This window comes from Muntiacus reevesi, chromosome 11 (assembly GCF_963930625.1).
Source record: "Muntiacus reevesi chromosome 11, mMunRee1.1, whole genome shotgun sequence".
In the NCBI taxonomy this organism is placed as follows: Eukaryota; Metazoa; Chordata; class Mammalia; order Artiodactyla; family Cervidae; genus Muntiacus; species Muntiacus reevesi.
In genome coordinates, this window is record NC_089259.1 from 14,315,617 (window position 1) to 14,324,837 (window position 9,221).

The window sequence follows — 9,221 nt, forward strand, 5'->3', positions numbered from 1 at the left end:
GCGACACATGGACTCTCTAGCTATGGTGATGGGCTCAGGAGTTGCGGTGCTCGGGCTTAGTCGCCCTGCAGCAAGTGGGATCTTAGTTCCCAGCCAGGGATCTAGCAAACCTGTGTCCCCTGCTTTGCAAGGCAGATTCTTAATTGCTGGACCACCAGGTAAGTCCCTGAAAGAATATATTTTTTGAAACTACAACTAAATGGATGTCTTAAAACCAGTCTGTCAGCGTATTTTTTTTTCTCCCATTCTACTTATATTTAAATTGGTTTGAATCAAGAATGAGATTTTATGACAACGAAGTATTGAGGAAACAGGAGGTAGACAGTTGCTCATCTGCAAGTAATTCCTTTTCTCAGTGCCTAATGAATTTCCCATAAGTCATAAAAACAGGTCATAAAGGAGATTAAGTATAATACTGCTGTGTGCATTAAGCTCCGATTTCTAATTGGAAACCACAGAAAGTGATTGCTTCAGAACCAGGTGGGCCTAGCCAGCACAAAAGGAAGTAGAGTCTGGTAGGATAAGCATCCTATCTAGATAAAATCAGGGCATCTGACTCCAGATTGGTCACATTATTTAGGGAACTGCCAAATGTCTGTTTCATGCTGTGGCAAAGACAAGCTCTCAAAGACTTCATTTAAAAAAACAATTAGTTCTTTATTTGGCTGAACCGGGTCTTGGGACTTCCCCACACACGGGCAACAGGAAGCGCTGAACTCAGTGGTAAGGAATCCATCCGTAGTGCAGGAGACAGGGGTTTGATCCTGGGAGGGAAGACGCCCTGGAGAAGGAAATGGTAACCCACTCCAATATTCTTGCCTGGGAAATCCCATGGCCTGGCAGGCCGTGGGGTCGCAAAGAGTTGGACACGACTTAGTGACTAAATAACAACAACTGGGTCTTAGTTTTGACACCTAGGATCTTTAGTTGCAGCATGTGGGATCTTGTTCCCTGACCCAGGATTGAACCCCAGGCCACCAGGAGGACCCAGAGTCCTGCTGACCCCTCGATTTCAGCTGGGTGGAACTGACTGTAGACTTCTGACCTCCAGAAGTGTCAGAGGACACCTTTTTGTTTTTGTCTTTCTTTTATAGAGAGATTTTTTCATATGGGCCATTCAAAATGTCATTATTGAATTTGTTACAATATTATTTCTGTTTTATGTTTTGGTTTCCTGGCTGAAAGGCATGCGGAATCTTAGCTCCCTGACCAGGGATGGAACCCACACTCCCTGCACTGGAAGGAGAACTCTTAACCACTAGATCACCTGGGAAGTCCCTAAATTCATGTTGTTTTAAGCTACTAAGTTTGAGACAGCTTGTTACAGCGGCAATAGGAAATGAACGCAAGTGCTGTCTGGGGATTCCTGGCTTCTGAGCAGTGGGAGCCAGGGCACCTGAATTAGAACTGAGCTTCCTCGATGTGACGTGTGCACACTGGCCGCTGCCTTAGCAAAAAGCAGAACCAGAGGTTATTAGGAGTGGAAGCCTGGGGCAGCGAGGGGGGTGAAGCAAGGAGAAAGAGGCGCAGACTCCTCGCTCTGAGACAGACTTGTTACCACCTGGCCTCTGTTCGCCAGTGAGCTGTGAAGAGATACAGCAGATCGTTCAGTGGCTCATCTGCTCAGATGTTATTCAATTGCTCATTCGTGTCCAACTCTTTGCGATCCCATGAACTGCAGCACACCAGGCTTCCCTGTCCCTCACCATTTCTTGGAATTTGCCTGTTTGTTGTCCACTGAATCAGTAATGCCATCCAACCATCTTATCCTCTGCCGCCCCCTTCTCTTCTTGCCCTCAACCTTTCCCAGAATCAGGCTCTTCGCATCAGGTGGCCAAAGTATTGGAGCTTCATCCTCAACATCACTCCTTCCAATGAGTATTCAGGGTTGATTTTCTTTAAGATTGACTAGTTTGAGCTCTTTGAAATCCAGGGGGCTCTCAATCTCCTCAGACAGAGGCTTGCCAAGAGTAAGGATGCTTCTTCAGAATGGCCCACGGAGAGACGGAGGGAAAATGAGTCTGGTGGGCTCCCTCCTGTTTCCCATTCCCAACTGGCCAGGGCTCATCCATGTTGGGGTCGGGGTGAGGTTAATGCCCTGGAACCCCGAGTTGATTCCATCCGGCCCCCAGAGGCTGCCTGGGACATCCTACCCCCAAGCCTCAGCTTCTGCTGGTTCATTCACATCCACGGATGAAGTTCAGGTTCTACTGTTGGTTGGGTAAGGATTCAAGAGAGTGAACAAAAGCTGGCGGCCCCTGGAGACCCGGCCTCGGAACCCCCGCCCCCAGCATACTTCCAGAACAGTCCATGGGCCAGGCAGCCAGGCCGGTCCGGAATCAGCGGCCGTGGAAATCGGCTCCCTCTCTACGGGAGAAGCTGCAGAGGGCCTGGCTAGCAAGAAAGGAAGGATTGGGGCAGTTTGAGCAAAAACTTTACCACGGGGGTTACCGGAGAAAAGGAGAGGAGGGGGGCGGGCGGAAGATTCCGGAGCCGGGAGACGGGGAGCCACAGGTGCCGCAGGTTTAGGCAGGGTGGAGCCGACCCCCGCGGCCGCGATGCGGCGCAAGGCGGGCTGGAGCCGGGAGCCGCATCACCGAGGCCCCGGCGCTGAGTCAGGGCGCTCGCATTTTTTCTGAAAGCAGCGGGGAAGCGCGAAGCCGAGGCCGGCCTGCGGGGTGTCTGTGCTGAAGCCCTTCGGATGGGACGGGGCGGGTAGGTCAGGCTATCCCGGCGGGCCTCGAGGGTGGAGCGCGCAGGCAGGAGATGACGGGGGCCTGACGGCAGATGGTGGAGAGAGACACAGAGGATGTGTGCGGGGATACGGAGGAGGGAGACACGCTCGGACGTGGTGGTGGGAGTGAGGGCGCCGATAGAGCTCTGGTGGACAGAAAGCAAGGGGATTGAGGCCAAGATGCTGGCTGGAGAAACGGGCACCACGTCAGAAGTTAAGGAAAGGAAGTAGAGAGGAGGATATGCAGACAGAGGAAAGAGCCCCACGCTGGTGGGATCGACTGAAGGATGCCCTTTCTAGGTCATCTGAACACCAGGCTGATGATCAGAATTTCATTATCCTGCATCATCCAGGAAAGGGAACGGGGGTGATTCCAACCGCCAAGTCCTCTGAAACCCCTCTCTGATGTTGTTGATGCTCCTGAGCGCACCATTTCCGTGTGTATTTGTGTGGTTCTAACAGGCCTTTGAGGAAGAACTGGGGTGGGGCTTGGAGCAGGGGCCTCTGATGTGGTTCCTGCTTTGTAAGGCTTGAAAACAAACTCACAGGAGCCGCATCTTTCAAAACTCAGAATATCACTTCACATATGTTCAGTGAAAAATACAGAGTAGATGGGAAACTTGTACTCGCTGCTCAGAACATTCTCTTCCCCAAAGCAAAGCTATGCAGGAAGTTAAGTGATTGTCTGGGTGCTTGGTAAATCCATCTCCTGAGCCTCAATTTCTCTGTCTAGAAAACGGGGGTAATGATTTCTACCTCCCATGGGTCGTTACAAGGATAAAATGTATAGACATTTAGTGCACCTCAAGTCCAAGGGTCAATTGTGAAAATAACATTCTAAAACTGACTATATATAATCTTATAATTAATAACAATGTGAACAGTTCTTTTACTTTTTAAATTAATTTGTTTTTGGCTGCACTGGGTCTTTGTCGCTGCTCATGGGCTTCCTCTGGTTGTGGAGAGCTGGCTTCTCATTGCAGTGACTTCTCTCTTTGCGGAGCACCAGCTCCAGTGTGCACACAGGCTTCCGTGGTTGCAGCTGGTTGACCGTAGAACTCAGGCTCAGCAGTTCTGGTGCTTGGGCTTAGTTGCCTCAAGGCATGTGGGATCATCCCCAACCAGGGATCAAACTGGTGTCCCCCGCGTTGGCAGGCAAATTCTTAACCACTGGACTGCCAGGAAAGTCCTAACTGAATTCCTGATAATTGGATCTGTTTAGTTCAGAAGTTAGGAAAATCCGATCCTTACTGCAATGACTACGTGTTCGTGTCCACTCCAAATTCATGTGTTGAAACCCTAACCTCAATGTGATGGTGTTAAAAAGAAAATAAAAAATTAAACACAAAGACACACACACAAAACACACACACAAAATCAATGTGATGTTGTTAGGATGTGGGAATTGATCAGGTCACGAAGGTGGAGCCCTCCTGAATGGGATGAGCACCCCTATAAAAGGGACCCTACAGAGCTCTGTTACCCTCCTTCTGCCATGTGGGAACACAAGAGAAGCTGGCAGTCTGTAACCCAGAAGATGGCTTCACCAGCAGCATGATTTCAGAGTTTCAACCTCCAGAACTAAAAGCAATAAATATTTATTGCTTATAAGCCATCCAGTCCATGGTATTCTGTTGTTTATTTGATGAGTTGTGTCTGACTCTTTTAGAACGCCGTGGACTGTAGCCTGCCAGGTTCCTCTGTAGGGAATTCCCAGGCAAGAATTCAGGAGTGAGTTTCTATTCCTTTTCCAGGGGATCTTCCTGACCCAGGGACCAAACCTGGGTGGTCTTGGTCGCCTGCATTGCAGGCAAATTCTTTGCTGACTGAGCCACTAGGGAAGCCCCAGGTGTTCTTCTAGAGCTTCCCAGGTGGTGCTAGTGGTAATGCAGGAAATGTAAAAGATGCAGGTTCCATCCCTGGGTTGGGAAGATCTCCTGGGGAAGGGCATGGCAACCCACTCCAGGATTCTTGCCTGGAGAAACCTACGGACAGAGGAGCCTGGCAGACTACAGTTCATAGCGTCACACAAGAGTCGGACACAGCTGAAGTGACTTAACACGTAGGCACGCAAACTAAGACCGTTACCAAGGTGACTTCTAAAGCATCTATAAACGGCCACACTTAAGATACGGGGTAGTAAATGCAGTCACTCAAAGCTGTCCTATAAAATTCCCCTCAAGGCAACATTTTACTTGGTGCAACGTTTGTATTCCTGGTATCAAGGCCTTTAAAACTGTATGCTCTCACTTTGCTTTCTACTAATTCCCTGGAAATCTTTAAAAGCATAGCCTCGTGAGATGAATTTCCTCGTAGCTTTTGCGTTTTACTGCCTTTGTCAGCTCTAACTCTGTCCTTTATCAAGGTCACCGCCCAATGAGTAGCCTCTCATGATCCCATTTACAGTCCAAAGTGGTTATTCGGCCTCAGGACTTTTTCAGTTTGGAAGAATTACGCTCAGCGGATGTTCTTCCGTCATCCAGAATGTCAGCCCAGGGAACCTTAATTCCAGTCAATTGCCCTCCCTGAATCTTGCTGTTTTTTTCTTGAGCGTTCTGAGTTTGTCATGAAATGAGAACGTTTACTAGAGGAACGTGTTTAAAGTCAGAGGGAAAACAGATGCCGAGTCAGGATGAGTCTGGAGGGAGTTGAGGGAGAGAACACTCTGGTAAAATTCTAGATTCTCTGTCATGCAGCAAGCATCATGGAGCAGCTGTTACAGGACGCGGCGCTCACGGACGGTGAAGTGAAACGTGGAGATGTGACGGCAAGGGCTTCCCTGGTGGCTCAGTGGTTAACAATCTGCCTGCCAATGCAGGGGACTTGGGTTCGATCCCTGGCTGGAAAAGATTCCTCATGCCTTGGAGCAACTAAGCCCTTGGCCACAACCACTGAGCCTGCCTCTCGAGCCCCTGTGCTGGACTGCTGGGGCCCGCACGCCCTCGAGGCGGTGCTCTGAAGCTAGAGGAGCTGCCGCAGTAAGAAGCCTGCAGCTGGAGAGCAGCCCCCGACTCCCTGCAACTAGAGAAAAGCCCTCCCAGCAACGAAGACCCAATACAGCCAAAAATCAATAAATAAAATTGTTTTTAAAAGATGTGACATCAACTGTAGATTTGAGAGATAAGCTTTCAGCTTATGAAAAGTTAAATAATACAAGAGAAATACCAAGCTAGGCTGAAGGTTGTTGCTATTTGTTAGTGAAGTAATAGTATCCACAGAGTCATTCTTTTTTTTTTTTTTTAATATTTGTTTGGCTGCATCGGGTCTTAGCTGGGCACATGGGACCTTTGATTTTCATTACAGCATGCAGGATATTTAGTTGCTGCATGTGAACACTTAGTTGCGGCATGTGGGATCTAGCTCCCTGACCAGGGATCGAACCCAAACCCTCTTGCATTGAGAGCATGAAGTCTTAGCCACTGGACCACAGGGAAGTCCCCGACAGAGTCATTCTTTCACAATGTACTTGGTCCCAGCTACTGGTATGGAACGGTGAACAAGCCACTAGGGGAGGCGTCCTGGAGGACCGGCCATCCATTCCAACTCAAGGGAGAAGGGAGGGAAATGATGGTGTGAACAGAGCCACTGAAATCCAGTATCGGGTCATAGGACCGTGAGTCTGTCACTTGAGTTATTTCTCCCAAAGCAATCAGCTGGGCCTGGATCGCTTCCATAGCTCACTTGAGCTTGTTAGAAGGCTTAATGTTTGATAGAGCAGCTCTGAACTCTCCCCCAGTTAGGTCAGTCACTTTTACTTTCTGGTCCGATGAGGCCCTGTTTTGCTGGAACTTGGCACCACGTGCAGAATAAAGGTCTAGGACGAGCCTGGGGCATGGTTCTGAAAAGCTGGAGGAGTGTGGGAGCTGACGCACTTGTGCGTGAACCCGGCAGGCCTGGGGCCTGTGCCATCACCGCGTGACCCAGGCTCACCTCTTTGCTGAAAGATGATTAAAAGCACAAGATCACCCAGCTGGGTAGGGACCCAACCGGCCCACAGCTCCACTGCACTTCCCATCTTTTGTGGAACCATGATGTCTGGTGGCTCAGACAGTAAAGAATCTGCCTGCAATGTGGGAGACCTGGGTTTGATCCCTGGATTGGGAAGATCCCCTGGAGGAAGGCATGGCATCCCCACTCTAGTATTCTTGCCTGGAGAATTCCCATGGACAGAGGAACCTAGTGGGCTTCAGTCCATGGGGTCACAAAGAGTCGGACACGACTGAGCGACTAAACACAGTGTCTTCAGCTCCTGGGCTCTTCCAGGTGATCTCAACTCCATGTGTCCCTGTCACATTACTTGCCTTTTCTTCCTCTCTGAGTCATCTTTTTATTCTCCTTTGGTCCTTCACTTCTTTCTCAGAAGATAAGGTAATGGGGCTTCCCTGATGAGCCAGTGGTTAAGACTCTGAGCTCCCAATGCAGGGGGCCTGGGTTGAACCTGCATGCCGCAACTAAGACCCAGTGCAGCCAAATAAGTAAATGGTGATAATTTTAAAAATAGGTAGGGCAGAAAAGAAGATAAGGCAGTGTCCTCCACCCCCGAGTTCCTCTCATTTGTCCTTTGGTAGGTGATGTTCTGGCCACTTCCTCCCGGGACGCTGGCCCCTCGCTGGCTCTCCAGCCCGTGTCAGCTGCCCCGAGCTGGGTCCTTATCCACTGCTCATCTCCGTGTCCCTGGGAGCCCTCAGTCAGAACTAAGGACTTCCCTGCTGCTTGTGTAACTTCAGTTAGTCTGCGTTTGTTTCTAGCCCTCACTTATTTCCTGAGTACTAGTTCCAGATGGGCTTCCCAGGTGGCGCTCACAGTAAAGAACCCGCCTGCCAATTCAGGGGACAGAAGGTTTGATCCCTGGGTGGGGAAGATCCCCTGGAGGAGGAAATGGCAACCCACTCCAGGATTCTTGCCTGGAGAATCCCACGGACAGGGGAGCATGGTGGTCAGACACAACGGAACCGACGTAGCACACGGGCAGCACACACGCAGATCCACACAGCAAATTGATTCAGACGCTTGCAGGTGAAGCCTGTCAGGCAGCTCAGCATATCTCAGACGGAAGCCTCTCCCTTGCCTCTAACCTCCCCCAGTCTCTGCTCTGAGCGGCACCACCAGCTGGACACGAGCCAGGAACCCGAGTGTCTGTCTCAGCTCCCTCCCCTCCACCTGCGTGGTGGGGCAGTCAAGTTCTAGGCCCTCTGCCTCCTTCACCTCCCCTGTTCCCACCACTGCTGTCTTAATTTAGCTTTTCAACTAGGAAACCTACATTCACGCTTCAGGACTTGGGCAGTTCAAGTGTCATCTCCCCCAGGAAGCTTTCCAAAATCCGGTTCAGACTATTATGTAATTGTTAGGTTCTTTTTTTTTTTTTTTCTTTTCATCAGACCATAAATCTCTAAAGGCAAAGGCATTTTTCCCCCCTTGTACCCAGCATGGCATTTAGTGATGGCTCAGTACATGAATACGTGAGTATATAAATGACCAAGATGAGGAAATAATACTTATTTTCCATAGCCGCCCACAGGATTCATGGTCAAATAAGGACGTTTCCATTTTTACCTACCACTCTCCACAGGTTTGATAGTTATTTTCTTTTTCCCTAGGCATATTTTCTCTTGTTCTATTTCATTCTCTGCTCTACTAAATACAAAGGGAAGTAAGTCTCAAGACTCAGAATATAAAGCAACTATATACTCCAATAAAAATTTAATTAAAAAAAGACTCAAAATAACACACTAGTGACTGGAAATTTAATTCTAGTTTCCTGGACCAGAGAATTAAGTGAATGTGAATTTTCAATGGAAGTTAAATTTGCTAACCACAATTAGACCAAATTAGCCATCAGAAACCTCATTGTTCTCTACTGGACAGTGTCTTTACATCCTCTCAGGGCTAGCTGTGGAAACACCACCTGTAGACAATATTCCTCCCTAATCCCTTCTTCTGGGATAGTTGCCTGTTATGTCTCATTTTAAGGTAAAGTGTTGTTGGTGGGTGAGAGCAGATAATAAAATGTGAGCTTGGAGACATTCATTATAGACAAGCTCTGATGGGATTCTTGTGACATTCTCACAGAAAATGGAGGCCCGGAAACAATTGTCAGCCTAATATTGTGAATTTCCAGGTTGGCGTCACTAATTATAGTTTACCTGTGTGTGTGTGTATTAGTCAGTCATGTCCAACACTAATTACTCACATCATACCACGTATCACATAGTCACAACTGGGAAAACCACCTAGTCATCACCAACATTTTTTCAAATAGAAAAAGAACAGTGAACATCACACACACACACCATCCTTAGTTTTTATTTTTCTATGAATTCTGATTAAAGGAAATATATTTGGGTAAAGGGTCATCCTGTTTGTTTATGTAGGACTTTTTTTTTTTATTTGGAAAAGAGATGCTGAGTCAAAGTGTGCAGGTCATTCTCTTGGACAGATCAATGTGCTTCAGCCAAGGTCTAGTTATCCTCTTTAGGTAAGTAGGTGA